This window comes from Rhinolophus sinicus, linkage group LG10 (genome assembly GCF_036562045.2).
Source record: "Rhinolophus sinicus isolate RSC01 linkage group LG10, ASM3656204v1, whole genome shotgun sequence".
NCBI lineage: Eukaryota > Metazoa > Chordata > Mammalia > Chiroptera > Rhinolophidae > Rhinolophus > Rhinolophus sinicus.
The window spans coordinates 65894841-65915493 of record NC_133759.1 but is presented as its reverse complement, the minus strand read 5'-3'; the positions used below and the strand labels follow the sequence as shown (position 1 = coordinate 65915493).

Below are 20653 nucleotides of genomic sequence, written 5' to 3'. Positions count from 1 at the left end.
GGACTTCCGACACTATGTTGAAAAGCAGAGGTGATAGGGGAGAGCCCTGTCATGTTCCTGAACATAGAGCAAAGGGCTTCAGTTTTTCACCGTTAATTATGAGATTAGCTGAGGGCTTGTCATATATGGCCTTTATTATGTTAAGGTATTTTCCTTCTATACCTATTTTATTAAGTGTTTTAATCATAAATGGATGTTGCATCTTGTCAAATGCTTTTTCTGCATCAATTGATATAATCATATGATTTTGTCCTTTATTTTGTTTATATGATGTATCACATTGATGGATTTGCAGATGTTGAACCATCCTCGTGAATCCCACTTGGTCGTGATGAATAATCTTTTTAATGCATTGTTGCATTCGATTTGCTAGAATTTTCTTTAGGATTTTTGCATCTGTATTCATCAGAGATATTGGTCTGTAGTTTTCTTTTTTTGTGTTGTCCTTACCAGGTTTTGGTATCAGGGTAATGTTGCCCTCATAAAATGAGTTAGGGAGTACTGTCTCTTCTTCATTTTTTTGGAAGAGTTTGAGCAGAATTGGTATTAGATCCTCTTTGAAGGTTTGGTAGAATTCACTAGTAAAGCCATCTGGTCCCGGACTTTTGCTTTTGGGAAGGTTTTGGATGACTGATTCAATTTCCTTACTGGAGATCAGTCTGTTTAGATTTTCCAGTTCTTCATGGTTCAGCCTAGGAAGGCTATATGTTTCTAAGAACTTGTCCATTTCATCTAGGTTATTGAATTTGGTGGCATATAGTCCTTCACAGTATTCTTGGATGATCCTTTGTATTTCTGTAGCATTCGTGATGACTTCCACTTTTTTATTTCTGATTTTGTTTATTAGTTTCTTCTCTCTTTTGATCTCAGTGAGTCGAGCCAAGGGTTTGTCAATTTTGTTAATCTTTTCAAAGAACCAGCTCTTTGTCATATTAATGTTTTCTATTGACTTTTTGTTCTCTATTTCATTTAGTTCTGCTCTGATTTTTGTTATTTCCTTTCTTCTGCTGACCTTGGGTTTCACTTGTTCTTCTTTTTCTAGTTCTTTAAGGTGTAACATGAGGTTATTTATTTGGGATTTTTCTTGTTTCTTGAGATAGGCCTGTAATGATATAAATTTCTCTCTTAAAACTGCTTTCACTGCATACCCAAAATTCTGGTAGGATGTATTTTCATTGTCATTTGTTTCTATGTATCTTTTGATCTCTCCTCTAATTTCTTCTTTGACCCAGTCATTCCTTAAAAGTATGTTGTTAATCTCCATGTATTTGTGGTTTTTCCTGCTTTCTTTTTGCAGTTCATATCCAATTTCAAAGCCTTATGATCAGAAAATATGTTTGGTATGATATCAATCTTCTTAAATTTGCTGAGGTTAGTTTTATGTCCCAATATGTGGTCTATCCTTGGGAATGTTCCATGTACACTAGAAAAAATGTATAGTCTGATGTTCTAGGATGAAGTGCTCTATAAATGTCAATTATGTCCATTTCATCTAATATGTTATTTAGGGCTACTATTTCGTTATTTATTTTCTGTTTGGATGATCTATCCATAGCTGTCAATGATGTACTTAGTTCCCTTAGTATAATTGTGTTTTGGTCAATTTCTCCCTTTAGTTCTGTTAGTAGTTGCTTGGTATATTTCGATGCTCCCTGACTGGGGGCATAAATATTGATGACTATTATGTTTTCTTGTTGTATAGTCCCCTTTACCATTATGAAATGTCCATCTTTGTCTCTTGTTACCTTTTTCATCCTGAAGTCTGTTTTATCTGATATTATTTTGGCTACACCTGATTTTCTCTGGATACCATTTGCTTGGAGAGTCAATTTCCATCCTTTCACTTTGCATCTATGCTTGTCCTTGTAGCCGAGATGTGTCTCTTGGAGACAGCATATGGTTGAGTTTAGTTTTTTGATCCAATCTGCTACTCTGTGTCTTTTTATTGGTGAGTTCAGTCCATTTACATTTAGGGTGATTATTGATATGTGAAGATTTCCTATTATTCTATCTTTAATTTTCTGGTAAGAGTGTGTCTTCATTGGTTCTTTCCCTTTTTGTTATTATTTTTATGTGGTGGTATTCTATAATGTTTCCCTCTGTTTCTTCCTTTATTACAGTATATATTTCAGTTCTGGATTTTTTTTTGAGTGGTTACCCTTAAGTTTATTTAAAAGAAATTTTGATATTTAGAGTATTCCATTTTCTTCATTATGCCTAGTTTCTCCATTCCCATATTCTGCTTCAGGCCTTTACTCTCCCTTTTTTAAGGTTTGGTTGCCACAAATTGTCCATTGATGGTGGTTGAATAGCCTCCTTAAGTATTTCTTGTAGTGCAGGTCGTGTATTAGAAAATTCCCTCAGCTTCTATATGTCTGGAAAGGTCTTTATTCCTCCTTCATATCTAAAGGATGTCTTTGCTGGGTATATAATTCTTGGCTCATAATTCCTCTCTCTCAATAGTTTGAATATTTGGTTCCACTCCCTCCTGGCTTGTAGAGTTTCTGCTGAAAAATCTGATGATATTCTAATGGGCTTTCCTTTGTAGGTTAACGTCTTCTTTTCCCTGGCTGCTTTGAGGATTCTTTGTTTTTCAATTATTTTAGACAGCTTCAATACAATGTGCCTTGGAGAAGGCCTGTTGGGGTTGAGGTAATTAGGTTTTCTACCTTCCTCTTTGATTCGAGGATACAGTTCTTATCACAAGTTTGGGAAGTTCTCATCAACTGTTTGTTTGAATATACTCTCAGCTCCTTTCTCTCTTTCTTCTCCTTCTGGTATGCCCATTATTCTTATATTGCTTTTTCTGATGGAGTCAGAAAGTTCTTGTAGAGTTCTTTCGTTTCATTTAAGTTCAAGTCTCTTTCTTCTTCCATCCGTGTAATTTCCAGGTTTCTATCTTCGATGTCACTGATTCTTTCCTCCATCTGGTCAACTCTACTACCTAAGCTGGTTATTTCATTCTTCATTTCTTCTATTGAGTTCTTAATCTCCAGAAATTCTCTTTGGTTCTTTTTTAAACATTCAATCTCTTTGGTAAAATGTTCATGTTGTTCTTTGATTGTGTTTCTGAGTTCATTAAACTACCTTTCTGTGTTTTCTTGCATCTCATTGAGTTTTATCAGAACTGCAATCTTGAGTTCTCTGTCATTTAAGTCACATATTTGCATATCTTTAAGTTCATTTTCTGGAGACTTTTCACTTTCTTTCTGAACAGTCTTATGGCCTTGTTTATTTATGGCAATTAATGATTTATTGTTTCTCTTCTTAGACATCTAAAGGAGTGGGTTCTGCAACAGGTTGATAGGAAGAGGTCTTTCTTTTGTTTTCCAGTACGTGCTGGTAGAATGTTTTATTTTCTCTCTGACTGCAGCCTTTTTTTCTCTCTCACACTGTAGTGTTATGTTTTCTCTGCACTATTCCAGCTTCTCATACAATGGGGGGATTCCCTGGATGGCAGGCTTCTCCTTTGTTAACAGTTTTCCTGGGTCCTAGGGCACCGGGTCCATGTGGGTATGCGGAGAGCTTTTGAAGTTCCAAAGCTGTTCCTGCACCAGATTCAGAGCCCATGTGTTTTAGCAGTTCTGTTTACTCTTGCAGAGATCTGCCCAAATAGGTGGGGCCAGGGGTGGGGTGAGTTGTGAGAATTGGCCCAGAGCAATGGCAGCGACCACCACCACAGCTGGTCCTGTTTCCACAGCGCCCTCCCCTTTGCCGGAATTAGTTGGTCTGCGAATCTTTGTCTTCAGACAACAGTTCTCAGGCTGCAAATATTCTGTTCTTTTGATCTGACACTGCTACTCTTCCCCTTCTAGCACTGGGCCGGTGGGGGTGGGGCGAATTCTGGGAGTGTAGGGAGGGGTGGCTAGTCTCAGTCCCTATGGCTTCTGTTCTCTGCTTGGCAGTGAGGGATTAAACCACCATTTTCAGTCTTCTTCCCTCAGTCTTTGCTCCGACGTCTCTGCCATGAGCGTTGGGTTCAGCCGTGTTATATGCTCTCTTCAGCCCTTTGGGCCATAAACCGAGCCCTAGCAGTGTGAGTTCTTCCCTCTCCTGTAGCTGCGGTAGCTCCGGGATGCAGCGAGCTCGGAGCACTGAGCTAGGTCTGCATCCGGCGCCCGCGCGGCTCCGTCTCTGCAGTTCTCCCTTCCCTCCTCCCCCACTCGCGCGATTTGCCCACCTTTAGATGAATTCAGTAGTGGGCCTCTTCGTCTTGCCTGTCTGCTGTGCAGGGAGTCCTTTGTGGAGGTATAGTTTTTCAATTTGTTGTACATTCTAGGGGAAATTTCCAGAGGCTCACTTCAGGCCGCCATTTTGATGACGTCTCTCTCTCTCTCTCTCTCTCTCTCTCTTTTTTTTAATGAAAGTTTATTGAGGTAACAATTGTTAGTAAAGTTACATAGATTTCAGGTGTTCATTTCTGTTGTACATCATCTATAAATCCCATTGTGTGTTCACCACCCAGAGTCAGTTCTCCCGTCACCATGTATTTAATCCTCTTTACCCTCCTCTACCACTCCCCTCCCCCTTTACCCTCTGGTAACCACTAAATCATGTTTGTGTCTATGACTTTTTGGTTCTCATTTGTTTATCTTATTCTTTTGCTGTTTTTGGTTTATATACCACACATCAGTGAAATCATGTGGTCCAACTTTCTTATTTTCATTAAACTGTTTGGGCCATTCCAATGAGAACCTTTTGAAAGCACTGTGCTTAATTTACCACCTAATTACTCTTACTTTGTTTGTTTAATTAAGCTTACATAATGATTCCACTGATTTCAGGAAATGTTAAGTGATTTTACTTTTCACTTTATAATTTGTGATTTTTATAGTAATGTTTTATAATCTTGGTTTCTTAATCATAAAGTCGTAAGGAACTTAATTAATCTAAAACTAACAATGCCATAAAGTGTGTACATGTCAAATTGATTCAGATTGATCCAATAAGTTTAAATAAAGCTTAGGTCAGAGAGCAGGATGGCACCTGATGGAAATTTTCCTAAAGTGCTTGAGTTGGGTGACTCAGCTATGCTGCCATCTCAGCACAGTAAATTATTGAATACTTTTTTTTTTTTTTTTTGCATTTATCACAGACTGAAAAGCCTAGTAAAAGTTAGACCAGTATGAAATGTTCTTTGTATAGTTCTTTCTTGTGAAACCTGTGGAGAGCCCCCATTTTGAGAGCAGGCTGATTTTGAGGAGTGGAGATGGGGTGAAGTGTGTGTGTGTGTGTATGTGTGTGTGTGTGTGTGTGTGTGTGGTTTCAGAGCCTGGCAGGCAACATCCCCATCCCAAGCTGAAAATGGTTGGAAATTAAGTACTGGCAATAGAAGCACAGGCAACACAGAGTCATTTGGAATGAATTTACTTTTTAAAAATTTTTATTAAGGAATAATCAATACAAGCACTTTTCCATAAAGAACATTCTCTGAGAAAATGAGCTCACAGGAAAAATCCTCAGTTTTACAGAACAGCATGAGTTCCATTATGCATTTCCGGCAAATGACAGGTCATTTAGTTCTAATTGGCTCTAATTGGCACAGCTTCTCCCAAGGCTGCATTTTTTTACCTGTCTCCCAGCAGTCCTCACAAAGGTGTGAAATCCTTTCCTGGCTTTGAAAATATCAGACACAATTTCCCAGTGGAGTCCTGTAAGTCAAATGAAACTGCCAGGCTGGGCACAGGGAGATGAGCCTGACTCCAGGAAAGATGCAATTCCCAGGACTCAGGGCTCCCTCGGGTCCTAGTGTGAACAGTCACACCAAATTTTTCTGTAATTGATCTCTCCAAAAGCATTTTCCTTTGTAAGCAGTTTCGATGGTTTCTGATTTGCTTTCACATCTTTAGTTCCCATTTTTTGCAAGTCGGTTGTTTTGCTTTACTCTCTCTTTTCAAGAGTCTTTGACAGATTGTCTCTTGGACTTGACTGTCTGCAGACAGTCTCGCATGCCTTGGCTCACTGCACTAGCCTCCTCAGTAGGGACACTGCACGGCCTCCCTGCTTCTATGCTCCAGATCCTGCTTCTTGCTGCATGCCCCTTACAGGCGGTGTCCCTGTCTGCTTTAGTTCCCATGTGCCCAGGGCTAAGCACAGCATTTGATGTAGAGTGTTCACTCAGTAAATACTTCTTAATTTTTCTGCAGAGATACACAAAGTATATAAACCTCAGATAATGTCTTGAAAGATTTTTACCCATAAAATCACCACCGCCATCAAGATACTGAACATTTTCAGCTGCTGCAGAAGGTTCTTCCCAGTACCCTATAGTTCATACCCCCAGCCCTACCCATTCAGGAAATAACCACCATTCTGACTTTTATCACCAAATATTGGTTTTGCCTGTTCTTCACCTTCATCTATGTATTTGTCCAGTGTTGTGGCCATGAAAATGCAGCTCTCAGAGAGAGGTATTGCCCTATGGCATATTCTGCTGAGCTCTGATATCCATCACTGCATCTGTGGGAGGACATGCTTTCCACAGGCTGCTCCAACCTTTGTGCATGGCAGGCTCATTCCTGGGAGATGAGAAATATCTCTGATGGGCAATTCTGTCTTAAGGACACCCCACTGGCCTTGCTGAGCTTTCTCAGAACTGCATTCTGGTCTGGGACTTTTCTGTTCCACATTCCTTCCTTCTTTCTCTCAGGGCAGACCTGCATCACAGTCTGATGGTTCCCATCCTCTCCTGGCTACCTCCCCATTTCCCCTCAGGGGTAATTCTCTTAATTATTTCTTGGACATTTTATCTTGACCTCTCCTTTTTGGAGGACCCAGACTAACACAAATATCTCCTTTTCCCTGTAAGCTTCTTTTACTCATCTTTAGGCCTGTGAATTTCATCCACATGCTTTCATGTAGCAGCAACTCATCCTTTTTTTTTTTATTTCAGTGTAGTACTCTATTATATGAGAATGACCACAAATTATTCAGCTCTTTCAGACTTGATGGGCATTTGGGTTGCTATCTATTTTGGGCTATTATGGGTAAAGCTTCTATGACTAAACATGGCCTTGTCTTTTGGTGGACACGTGCATTTATTTCTTTGTAGTGGGATGGGTAGTGGATGTTTAGTTTTAGTAGATACTTCAAAACAGTTTTCCAAAGTGATTGTACCAATTTACTTTCCCATGCTCACAAAATGTTTACTGAGTGAATGAGCTCAACCCAGAAGGGTTTTTTTTAGAATTAACTTTATCCCTGTCATTCCTTTGATTAAACACACACACATATACACACACATGCACACGATTTTCCATAGTCCCCCATTGTTACAATCTCCAAATTCTAAACTTACAAGTTGTACAAGGCCCTGCACGTCACCCTTGTGTGATTCTCCAGTTTCATTGCTTGTCACAGCCAGCACTCAGCACCCACCACCAGCACCTTTAATGTCCCATTTTCAAACATGCTAGTCTTTCTTCCCTCCAGGTTTTTGCACATACTGGAATTTCTGCCTGGAACAGCTCATTTTCCCCCACTTTGTTTAGCGTATGAGTTAGAAATACTTGTGATTGCAAGAAATGGGAAAAAATTGGACTCTAAGAGGCTCAAATAGCAGCTCATTTTTCTCACATAAGTAGAGGTAGGTAACAGCTAGCATCACTTCAGCAGCATGATAATGACAGGGCTGGTTCTGTGCCAGTTTGGGGGGTTTGTTTTTTTGTCTCAACCTTGTTGCCTCGTGGTCATAAGATAGCTCCAGTTATTACATCCATATTCAAGGCAGGAAGAACAGGAAAGGGCTAAACCAATCATTTCTCTCTCCTTCATAAGAAAAGTAAAACGTTTTCCAGAAAAACCTTCAGCATGGAGACTTATTGGCTCTTCAGTTGGAGACTTATTGGCTGAACTTGGTCACGTAGACCCCTCTAACTTCAAGGGAATCTGGGAAGCGACTAACTCCTCAAGCCTTCATAGTGGGGGACAATGAAGGAGAAAGAGTTTGGAAATGGCTATGAGTGAACCCACCCAGTGTCTTGCCCATTAAGCTAACTCTGACTCTCACTTCTGATCTCAGTTTAGCTGTCCCTTCCTCTTGAAAACTTTCCTTGATCTCCACCTTTTTAGGACCAACTTAGCTGTCTCACCATTTATTGATCTCTTAAGTTTTCCCCAGTCCTGAATTTTTGTTGAACCTCTCCTTGGAGGATTTTAAATCAAGTCCTTTAAGAAGAAACATGAAATTTTATACAAGCCTACTGACAAAGTCAGCATTTTACCTGTTTTATTGTCAAGTCCACGTGCAACCCAAAGCCAACACGGTGTTGTGGGTGAGTCTCCACCACTTCTGTCCACTGGATAAACTACCAGGAAGGTGTTAATAAACTTGTCCTTACATTTGTACCTGTTAAATACTGGTAGATCCAGACTGGAAACTCCTACTCTTTTTGTTTTATTTCTACTTTAAAACTTTAAAATCCCCTCTTTTAGGGACAATCTAGTTTAGCAGGTAAGACCTTGGACTCTGAACCCAGAATGTTGAGTTTCGAATCCTGAGTCCGCATTTTCCAAATACAGTATATGGCTTTGGGCAAGTCACTCAACCTCCTTGGGCCTCAGTTTATCCATCTGTAAAATGGGGACGATAATAGCATTTACCTCCCAGGGTTGCTGTGAGGATTAAATGCATTAATCCTGGAAACCCTGTCACATAACACATGTCACATTGACTGCCCATATTTCCTCTGAGCCATATTTCCATCTGCTGCTTCCATCAGCCTCCTCTCTCCTCTCTTCCAATCACTGCCTAAATCACTGACTTACATTTCCTTGGAGAATTTATAGTCAGGTAGGAGAGCTCAGACGCGCAGCAAAGAAACTAGAAAACAGTAGCAGACGGGGGTGGAGTGTTTGCTCCGTGCTTTGCATGCACAGGCATCCTACCTCTTTTGAGAATTCTCTTTACACCACTGCACTGTTACAAAAGACCTACATTAGCACCTGTATGTGATGACATAAAGAAATCTGACTTTTTCACTTGTATAAAGAAAGGCGAAAGCGAGCTTAGCACTCAGGCTTGTTTTGCAGCAGCTGTTCCAGAGGCAGCTTGTGCCCCCAGCTGTAAGTGGCCCCACCAAGCTCCTTCCCAGGAACCACACTCAGCCTCTCGGCATCAAGCCCCAGAGCTTTGAACTGCGTCTGTGAGCATCTGCACTTTACCTCCATCTATTCCCTGCATCATTAGGAAGACTGTCCTAAGGTGATTGCTTTTCACTCATTGCCACTTAGTCTTATAGAGGGTTTCATAGGAAAGCTGTACTTTTGGTTAGCGCAGGACTCCTGTATAGCTCTTTGCTTGCTCACACCGGGCTGTTGCATTTTTCGCCTTTTGTAGAGGATGAATCTGAGTTTTTGAGTGGTTTGTAAGTATATGGTGTCCTGGCAAAGAATTATGTGCAGGTGCCTTATTTAAAGCCAGGGAGCCTAACCATCCTGCTAAGCCGGTTTTATGACATAGAATGGGCCGGCTAACCCCAGAGGGGCACCAGGTATCTTGGAGTTCAGAGGCGGGAGAAGTCTCAATCAATTTGGGGGGTTCAAAAAGCCTTCAGATAAGACACAACTTGGAGGGTGGGGAACATTTTTGTCACGTGGCTGCGAGAAAAGGTAGGAATAGCAAGAAAGTCTTTTTAGATGAATAGTACAGCAAAAGCTAAGACACAGAGTTCAAAAGCACAGGCAATTTTCCGGTAAATAACAGAGGAGTACAGGCTCTGGCATTGGCAAAACCTTGGTTCAAACCCCATCTTTGCCAATTACTACCTCTGTGACCCTGGTTAAGTTACTTAATCTCTCTGTACCTCAGTCTCATTTGTAAACTAAGAACAAGAAGAGCACCTCCCTTGAAGTGGTTTCGGAGGATAAAATGAGATGTCACTCAGGGTCTCGTATAGTGTAAATGCTCAATGTTACCTGTGTTCTACGCCATGCAGGCCAGTGGTCAGCAGTCACTTGCTCTCACGAGACCAGGTGAGAGCAGAGGAAACAGCTTTTGAGGTTTCTGTGTGCTTTGGGTAAAACGTTGGAGGTGCTTGTTCCTCTTGACTTCCTCTCACAGCAGACAGCGTGAATCACACTTTCTGTGGAGTCTCTGAGCTCCTGCCTTTTGCAACTTGCACACATCAGCCTGGAAACAGGACCATAGAAAAATGAACGTCACTCATCTAAGTTAAGACCTGATTACAAATATTTGGCTTCAGCAGATATTTCAGACCCTTTCCTCAGGGAGGGACTTGGAAGTTGCTTTCTGGGAGAAATTACATGAAGTTAATGTCCAGCCACTATTCATTTCTGGTCACTAACAAGACCCAAAATTCAGTCCCATGGGGGAGAGGAAATCAGAAGAAAAGAACCATGGGTGATTTAAAAACACTTTTGTATTTCCTTCTCTGTAGGATCAGCTGGCATGTGGTAAACAAACTGCTTTGAAAGACCTGACACATCTCAGACCATCCTTCATGACTAGTTTTGTGTTTGTAAAAATCAAAGCTGAATTTTGCCGCCATCTCTGCCCTTAGCCTGTTCCTGCTTCCTTTTCCCCCCAGGAGATCTAAGGAGAATTTAATCCATATGGTTTTGATTCCCTCACTCACGAAAATGCAGTTTTTCAAGAACCATTTGATCTCCAAGATGTTATATGAGTGTCTTTTTGTATTTTATTTTTTCTCTTAGAAGAGAAAAGCCGATGGTTTGCCAAAAGAAAATGAACTCCAAATGCTCCAGGTCTGCACTGGGTTCAAGCATTAATTCAAGGACAGCTAAAGGGGACGTTGCTTTGTCAGGGGTCTCGGAGGTTCTCTTTAGAAGCCAGGTGAATCCAAGCAAAGTGGGAGGACTTGTTTTGCGCATGTGTGTGTGCTCTCGTGTGCACACGCTGCTCACTCTTCTATCCTAATAACTGAATAATAATTACAGTGAATTAACTAGGCACTGTGCTAAGTGATTTATGAGAATGCTCTAATTGAGTCTTTATAATCAACCTTTGAAGGATTTGCTCTCTCCCTCCTTCCCTCCTTTCCTTCCTTCTCTCATTTATTCTTTCATTCATCAAATATTTATTGAGTGTTTATTATGTGTCAGGCCTTATTCTAAGGTCTGGAGACACAGTAGTGAATAAGACAAATTATAATACATCCCTGCACTTCTGGAGCAGACATTTTAGTTCAGGTGCAAGTAAGCAAGCAAATATGATAGTTTCAAGTAGTAATCCGTGTCATGGAGAAAATGAAATAGAGGTGGCAGAACCACTCCAGTGCTGTTTAATTTGCATGGGAGATCAGGGAAAGCCTCACTGAGCTAAGGTCTGAAGGACATTAAGGATTCAGCAAAAAGATTTGGGAATGGGACTGCTCCGCAGAGGGAAGGACAGAGGCCAAGCCCCAAAGTGGGTGCGCAGAGGACAGTGTGCTGGGGCAGCAGATGACCGGCCACAAGTGGGGCTGACACGGCGGGAGAGGAAGCTGAGCTGAGTGTGCAGGACCTCGTGGACCACAGTCGAAGCCTCTGGACTTTAGGCAGGCGTGGCCAGGACTCTGTTTCCACCATCGCTCTGGGTGCTATATGGAGAAGGAGTTGGAGCGGCCAAGGCAGGAAAAAGGAAGCAAGGACACTCTGGCTGACCTCAGGGTATGGGTCTCTCTCCACCTTCCCAATTCAAGAACCCATGGACCTGGACACTGCTTGCAATAGGGCTCGCAGTGCTGGCCCCACCATTCATTATGGCACATCAGGAACCGAGTACTCTGGACATCAAAGGTACTTGTCTTAGTTAATGGTGGTCCCCTCAGATATGCCCTCAGGGAATGAGAAAGGCAGTTGAATTCCAAATATATTTTGTAGGTAGGTTTGCTCATGAGAGGAAAGGAAAGGGGGAATCAAGAAGGCAGGCAGGTTAAGGCTGGAGCCACCCAGGCAGCTCAGAGGTGGTCCTCAGAGGCCCAGGGGAGTTGATCATCTGACTGAGATTCCACAGCAAGGGGCGGTGTGGAGACTTAAGCCCAGGGCATTCTGCTTCTTAGGTCTGGTCTTTTAACAACTTTCACGGCTCATTGGCCTGCCCTTAGGCCGTTCTGGGCATCTGTGCTTGTGGGAACAAACTTAGCACATTTTTCCAGCTATCACTGTGGCCTTTTAGGCCCTTTTCGGTCTGTTTTCTCCCACTTGACAGTATAACTCCTTTACATGAATCCATAGATAATCCAAGTTCTCTTTATTTCAGGGTTTTTCTATTTTAAAACAAGCAGACTAAGCATACTATTGCATTTTCTTTACTAATTTAATTTTCCACAGTTTTCTTGTGTCTACTGTATACATAACCGGAATTTACTAAATGCTATTGATAAATACTCAAATGAGTGCTGCTACTTTTTTTATTCAATGGTCAACAGTAATAGAGAACTTTGATTCATCCATCCATCCAATATTTCTGAATACCATTCCAGATGTTATGCAGCATGTTACAGACTCAGAACAAACAAAAGCAAATCTCTGCTCTGAAACAGCTTCTAATTGGGTTAAGGTGTGAGTGTATGAGTGTAGAATATAAGAGACTGGTGTGTAAATAAATAATTTTGATACATGAAAAAATACGCTAATGAAGATAATGGATGTACATGGTATTATGAGTACATGAAAGAGGAGAATGTTGCTCTTGGGGCAGTTGGGAGATGTGGGTCTGATTCAGGATGGCTTCAGGGAGAAGGCGGCATTCCAACTCAGACTTGCTGGACAAGGCGGGGAGTTCTCCAGGAACCGAGTAGAAAACAGAAGGTGATTGTGTTGCGAGCCACGTTTTTCACCTTTGTGCCCCTTCCCCAAGAAAGAAGGCTGGAATGGGTGGGGATGCTGGGGGAAGGTGGAGAGAGGAGGTTACAGACATATCCTCAAATCCTGCTGTGGCTTGGGGAACTTTGAGATTTCTGCAGCCAGTTTCTGGGCAGCAGAATTCCTCTGGTCCACCTTTCTGAAGATGGTATTTTTGAAGAAGGCAGACAGGGGCTGTTCTTCCCCGGCAGCTTCTCCCCATTCCTTGAGCAGCAGCCTGATGCTTCTACAGCATTCTCCTTTGCTCAATCTCAGGCCACATGCTAGAGGAGGGGCCAAAACCACTTCTGCCTAGGGGAATACTGCATTCCTTGGGGAGGGTGACCATATGACCCAGGCCTGCCAATCAGGACCCAAGAGACTCAATTCTAGGATTTTCACTTGAATTACTGGAGAAGTGGAATTCTACTTTTTCCTCTGGATTTGATGCTGGAAGAATGTGGTACAAGGAGCTGTCAGCAGTTACTTTGCAGCTACATGAGCTTAGAATGGGGCCCACATCAAGAGGTGGTGGAGTCAAGACACAGAGAGAGATGCTGGTTCCTGGTGACATCCTTTGGGTCCTGAATCAATTGATACCTCAAGAAAACCTTATCCTAGGGCATGAGCCAATACATTTCCTTTTCAGCTTTAGTCAGTTTGATTTGGATTTCCTGTAGTGTTTCTGTCCCAACACAATCCCAACTAATACCAAAGCCAATAAATACCATAAAATGACAGAGCTCTAAGGAAACCTTTCTCCCCCCCCCCGCCCCCCCCAAAGAAGAGTCCTTGGGATACAAAGGAGGAATGAAAGGAATTTCGAGCATGACGGCCAGGAATGCAACTGGGAGGGGCAGAGTATGGTTGCCCTGATTTTAGATTATCTGTGCTAGTCTCACTAATGGCAACCACTTTTTTGTCCCTGGATTTACTGCAGTGGTATATTTTAGTGGAAAGAGTTGTATAATTTCAGCACAAATTTTTGTTGTTAGTGGTGGGACTTTTATGTGGTTTGCTTTTTACAAATCAAAAGTAATGTTTTAAGTAGTCACTAAATTAGAGACTACTTTGATTTCAAAGGATCTTAGAGGTCACCTAGTTCAACCTCATTAATCCTCTGCTTCTTCAAAGTAAAACAGATAATCAGAGTATGCATCACATAGGTGGGAGCCATTACGTCTGTTAAATTCTGACATAAACCTGAATATATTTCAACAGAAGTACTTTATTTTGAATAGCTTGGGTAGTAGTGAGACAGGTTAGTTAGCATGTTACTAGGTACCATGTGATGAGGGGGTCCCTGGTGGAATAAACAAGAAAACAGCCATATCTTGAAACTCAGGTCCTGAATTCTCTCTTTCACTCCAGGACATGGCCATGAGAATATGCCTCGAGGTTAATAGATAATCTCAAATCCCTTCTGGCCGGACAAAGGAGCAGATCTGATAGATAGGAATGGGTTATTTCTTAATCCCTTCAGGATGAGCAAACAGGACAAATCTGATAGATGAATTCAATTGGAAGTCTCCAGCCCCCTTCCCCAAGCAGGCAAGGGAAGGTATAAAAGTAAGAACTTTTGTCTCAGTCGCTGGGCACCTCCATTTGGGACCCCCTCCCACTTGGGAGCTGCAACCTCTTCTCCTACCTCCAATAAACTGTCTTCCTTTACAACTTTTTCCCTCTCCCTGGTTCATGTGTCCATTCTTCAGCTTCACGAGACACGATCCCTGCCCACAACCAGAAACTGTCGGCAGATCCAACATCATTTACATCATTTGGGGATTCACAGGAAAATATTCCTTCTTCATTTGGGGGACTCCTGTCTTGGATTGAAGGAGAGGTAAATATTATCTGTGCCTTCCTACTTGCCCACCCTATGGGCCTTCCTCAGTTTTGTCTACTTTTTTCTATCACACAGACAGTAGGCCTCTGTCAGCCATTTAAATGCGAAAAGCGCGGCTGCTACTCTCAAGACTCAGTGGACAGGTCTTGCAGGAGGGCTCTGGTTGATCCCCTCTGGCACTGAGCAGGAGGAATGTCGGCCATAGTCCACCTGCCTTCTCTCTTGCTTTCTGTCTCGAGTGGAGTGAAGCCCAAAGACGGCGCGCGGTTGAGGTGAATGGACCTTGGCAGCAGTTGCAGGACTCTGACCATGGCTACTCTTCGGGTGTGGCTCAAAGGCTCCATGAGTCTTCCCCCAGCCCAACTGCCTGTAAGGGTGCCGTTCAGAGGCTTCCCTCCCCCTCTCTGCTACTCTCTCCTATCCTTCTGCTGCCATTTTCCTTTCCACGAGGAGACTGAATACTGGCGCTTGGCCAGGACTGTGGGCCTTTGCGGATAATGGGGGATCCTGAGCACGGCTACTCTATGGTGGATCCCAAAGGTCCCTCTGGTCCCTTCCAAGCCCAACTGCTCGTAAGGGTGCCAGCAGGATGACTCCTTTGTCTCTGCTGTTCTTTTATCCTGTCACTATCTCTGCCTAGTTCTTGAGATGTTGGTCCAGGGTCCCTTCCCTGTGAGACTGCCTCAACACTCTCCAGTAACATATTTTATCAAGCCAGCCAGGAGGTAAGCTCCTTTTAGGGGACCCCAAAACCTCTCGCTCACTTTCCTATACCTCTTTTGTTTGCCGTCCTTTGCAGGCACGGGTCAGATAGTTAAATGGCCATTAGGGCATCCCCCGCTTGAAAACTCCCATGATAGGATAACCCGGTCTTGGAACAGGTCATTTAGGACCTGCCGGGCTCAAGACAAATCCAAGTACCAGTGAGGTCTGTGTTTGTACGGCACAGTGTCTCTCTGAGACTTGATTTTTCATCTCCTCAGTTCTATCGCCATACTCCTCTGGGGACCGCACAGCTTCTCTGCTGCCTGGCTCCGCCCCCAGCTGGGCACCAATGCAGATGCAGCGACAGCCAAGAGGGAAGGACCACAAGAGGCAGCTCCTCCAGAGCACCGCAGCCAGGCCACCTCAGCCACTGCCGGACAAAGCTTTTAAGGAGGACCAACATATTTCAGATTTGCTTTTCCTTAAGGAAACAACCTTCTCCGAAGCCCTTTGGGGCTTCAGATATCTCTTTTTGTCCCCCCCTCACATACTGGGCTTCAGGGCGTCCTTCCACTCCCTCTTGCCTAGATCGTATGCCTTCCCTATAAGCTTTAATTATGTACTCCCTCCTTAAACATCTTTATTTAGAAGGCCACTATTCTATTAGTTGTGCCATTAATTTCTGTGATGCCCAGAGTCACGTTATACACCCCGCTACCTTAAGGCCCCTCATTATCGGCCACAGCCTTTATCAGCCTGTTGGCCAGCACCAGACATTCAGGCGGGGACAGGGTAGGCGCCCAGCCCACCTGGAGGGACAGGCTGGGGCCGCTCAGGTAAACGCGAATAATCCTGGGGCACCATGTCTCCCCACTCACCCCGGAATTGGTCGTGCAGTGTCCACAGCCCACGCGTCTGGGGGACGCCCCAGAGCAGATTGTGGGAGATGCGAAGGGATGCCTTTCTGTTCCTCCATTTCAGATGGGCAAACAGCCCTCACGCACCTACAACCGCCTAAATTTCATCTTAAAACATTGGGACAAATTTGACCCTCAGACTTTAAAGAAGTGGCGCCTGATTTTATTTTGCTGAGAGGTTTGACCTAAATACACATCAGAAGATGGGGAGACTTGGCCTTCTGAGGGAAGTATTATTGATTATAATACTATCATGCAGCTAAACCTGTTTTGCAGAAAGAAAGGCAAATGGTCAGAAGTTCCATAAGTTCAGGCTTTTTCCGTCCTGAGGGACAACCCAGATCTCTGTGAGAAATGCAGAGTTGACCTGGCTCTTTTGGCTGTGATCTCTTGCCTCCCTCATCCTAAAGAGACCCCTTCTGGGGGAACTCCTCCTAAGGGGACTCTTTCTAGGGAGACGGCTTCTAAGGATACTCTCCCTAAGGAGACCCCTCCTAAAGAGACTCCTCCGAAGGAACCTCCAGGAGAGGAGGACCCTTCAACAAACACCCATCTCCTAATCTACCTGTAAACAGGAATGCCTGAGGCTGAGATAACTGAAGGAAAAAAAGTGGCACTTTTGAAAACCAAGCAGCTAATCCTCAAGCCATGCTCACCCTCCCCTCCCCTTACTCCGCTGCTCTAATTCTAAGTCCTGCAGGGACCACTCATAGTGGGATTCATTATAAGGGAAATTGCCTTTAGATTGGAGTCCCAGAGTACTAACATTCTAAATAAGCCTATTTTAAAGTCATGTTATCTCTATTACAGAATTTATCAAGAAAATAGCTTAGATTAAATATCTAGGTATTTCAAAATAACAAAATGCTGAGGTGTTAATTATTAGGTAGGTCTAAGTTCATCTAGTTCTAGCTTTTTGTCACAGGAATGTTAAGAGAGAAATTAAGATCTATTAATAAATATATCTTATATTTTATTACAAAAGCCTATGCTTTTAAAGTTTGCCAAATGGAAGTGCTAGATTTGCCAGTGGAAGTGCTAATTGCTTGCTTTTGGTTGTCAGTAAAAATTAAAATTCTAAAGGTTATGGATTCTAACTTGGAAGAAAATGGTGTGTGTTTTCACGGAAGGTATAAGGTATGGAAATGCATTTTTGAAGGTACTGAAAGAAAACAGTTTGTCCTAAAGATGGTTATTTCTGCATGAATGAAAAGAGACAAACTAAGAGGGACTGGGAAAGTTGTAGAAGGTTTGTGAGAAGTTTTGAGAGTTTTATATATGGTTAAGCTAAATACAATTAACTAAGTAAATTTAAATCTCAAAAGTAAGCTGGTACAAAATAAAAATTGTTTTAACTGCTAGAGTTCATGTGCTTTCCTCGGTATCAGCTATAAGCCAATATAAGGAAGCTTAGCCTGATGTTTTCCCCTAACTGGCAGGGAATTCTAATGGTTCTGACCCACTGTTAATGATGTAGGTGATGTAGGATCTGCCGGCAGTTTCTGAGTGCGGGCCAGGATCCTGTCTCGGGAGCCAAAGAATGGAAACACGGACCAGGAGAGGCAAAGAGTTTTTAAAAAGGATAGTTTATTAGAGGCAGGAGAAGAGGTTGCAGCTACCAAGCAGGAGGGGGTCCCGAATGGGGGGTGCCCCATGGCTGAGGCAAAAGCTCTTACTTTTATACCTTCCCTTGCCTGCTTGGGGAAGGGGAGCTCTTTGGAGAAGGGAACTGTTTGAAGAAGGGAACTGGCGGCTTCTAATGAAATTTGTCTACCAGGTTTGTTCTGCTTGCCCATCCTAAAGGAATTAGCAAAGTAACCCACTCTTATCTATCAGATCTGCTCCGTTTGTCAGGACAAAAGGAATTTTATGATTAACCTCAAGGCCTGTCACATTATGTCTTGGAGCAAAGGAGTGATTTCAAAACCTGAAGTTTTAGGATATGGCTGTGTTTTCTTTATTTTACCAGGGACCTACCTATCTACCTAGCAATCATACTATCTAACCTGTCTCATTAATCCCTGATTAAGAGGCTCAGATCCTAGAAAAGGCCAGGAATTTGTTCAAATGTCTTTAACAACCAAGACAGAAGAACGAGGAATAGAGGAACAGTGAGACCAGAGGATGAGACCAGAGACAGGCCAGACTTTGGCCACAGTTATAGACAACCCAGGGCTGAAGCCACCTCAGGACACCCCAAATGCCCCAGAGGGAAAGCACCAGATAAAAGAGCCTACTCCGGATATACAAGCCCAGATCACTAGATTCCTAATCCTCCAAAACAGCCGTGCCCCCTGTACAGACTAAAGGGCGACAGGAGGGAGTACCCCTTGTTCTGAAGGGAGCAAGGACTGGCTCCCTCCCCCAAAATGGCTGTCATCACTGTTGGGCCTGAAGTTCCAAGTGGCTCCCAAGCTGTTCTCATCACAGCGGGTAAAACGGTGGGTGACACTGACGTGGTAAGCCTATTAATTTCCTAATTGATATAGAGACCATTTATTCTGTCTCAACTGCTCACTCTGGACCTTTTTCCTCTGAAAACTGCTTGGTTTTAAAGATAAAGACAGCCCCCAGATTTGGGCTCATTTTACTCTGCCTGTTTCTTATCATTGGTCCATACCTTAAAGAAAATGTAAAATAAACAAATTAAACTTAAAAGGGACTCTGAAACTATTTAAGTAAGGAACTAGACCTCAAAGCACCCAGCTGGCCAGCTTGCCTCCAGGCTATAGCTGCAGCTGCCATCCTAGTTCCTAAAGCCACCAAGCTCACAATGGGACAAGACTTAACCGTTTTTTGTTTTTGTTTTTTTTGGTTTTTTTTGTGTGTGTTTCTTTGCCCCATACCACATTCAAGGGCTTTTAAATGCTAATAAGCGTCACTGGCTCACTGATAGCCTCCCCCTGCAGTATCAGGCCCTCTTATTAGAAAGTCCTGTAATCCAAATACATACAGACCTGCTCCACCCTTAATCCTGCCGCATTCCTCCCAGACATGGAGGAAGAATTAACTGCCAATAAGTTTTAGTACAAACCTATACTGCTAGAGCAGATTTACAAAAAACACCCCTAGACAAACTAGATTGGATGCTCTTCACTGATGAGAGCTCTTTTATAGAAAATAACGTACAAAAGGCTGGATATGCTGTAGTCACTCTACATAATATCTTAGAAAATACAAGCCTTCCCTCTGGGGCCAGCACACAACTCTCTGAGCTAATAGCTCTCACTAGACCTGAATAAAGGAAAACAGCCATAACTCGGCTAATCAATGTGTTAGTTTCACTGGCTGCTCCAACCAGTGCTTTCATCCACCTCACAGGCTATCCATGCCATAGACAAGAGTTAGGACAGGTCAGAGAAACAGTTCTCAAACAGAGCTGCCATAGATTATCTACTTCTCAAACAGAATCAAGGATGTAAAAAGTTTAAAGGATTATACTGTTTCAATCTCTCTGATAATTCACAGTTTATCTTTAATTAAGTTCAATGATATAGTTTCTAATATTAAACTAAAAACAAGAGTCTTTGCCTTCCTTACTTCCTAGCTTCCCAGTTTAGCAGGACTTAAGGAAACTTTTCTCATTTCTCTTTTATTCATTATTATAGGTATTACCTCATGCTGTTGCCTACAATGCGTCTCAGTTTACAGACTACCCACTGGTTGGCTACAATGGCCTACAAGACAACAACATGCTCATCTGGACCTGTTCATCTACCCGGGGACCCTTAGATAGACCTCTGGACAAGCCCTAGCTGCTGGTCTCTCCCTACTATGCTCCTCCTCAGCCTGAAGAAGGCAGAGCGGTCGTCGCCCCTGTTCACTAACAGCAGTTACGGTTATGTCTTCAGAGGGGGGACTGAGACAGGATATTTAGCATGTTGCTAGGTAGACAGGGGGATCCCTGGTGGAATAAACAAAAAAGCAGCCATATCCTGAAACTCTAGGCCCTGGAACGTCTCCTTCACTCCAGGACAGAGACATGAGAATACACCTTGAGGTTAATAAATAATCTCAAATCCCTTCTGGCCGGACAAAGGAGCAGATCTGCCCTTCAGGATGGGCAAACAGGACAAACCTGATAGATGAATTCTATTAGAAGTCTCCAGTCCCCTTCCCCAAACAGGCAAGGGAAGGTATAAAAGTAAGAACTTTTGCCTCAGTCGCTGGGCACCCCCATTCGGGACCCCTTCCCGCTTGGGAGCTGCAACCTCTTCTGCCTCCAATAAACTGTCTTCCTTTACAACTCCTTGCCTCTCGCGGGTTAGTGTGTCCATTGTTCAGCTTCACGAGACAGGATCCCGGCCCACACCCAGAAACTGTCAACAGATCCCACATCATTTACGTCATTTGGGAACTCACAGAAAAATTATTCCTACTT

The 20653-nt window shown here is 43.0% G+C and overlaps 1 long non-coding RNA gene across 1 annotated transcript in view; it reads left to right on the top strand.

Moving 5' to 3' along the window:
* The window catches only part of LOC141567248 (uncharacterized), a 128792-nt gene extending 108879 nt beyond the window's left edge, over positions 1 to 19913 (top strand). The window contains exon 3 of the long non-coding RNA XR_012489742.1: positions 19881 to 19913. This is a non-coding gene — a long non-coding RNA (uncharacterized LOC141567248). The remainder of the gene's footprint in view (positions 1 to 19880) is intronic.
* The last annotated feature ends 740 nt before the right edge of the window (positions 19914 to 20653 follow it).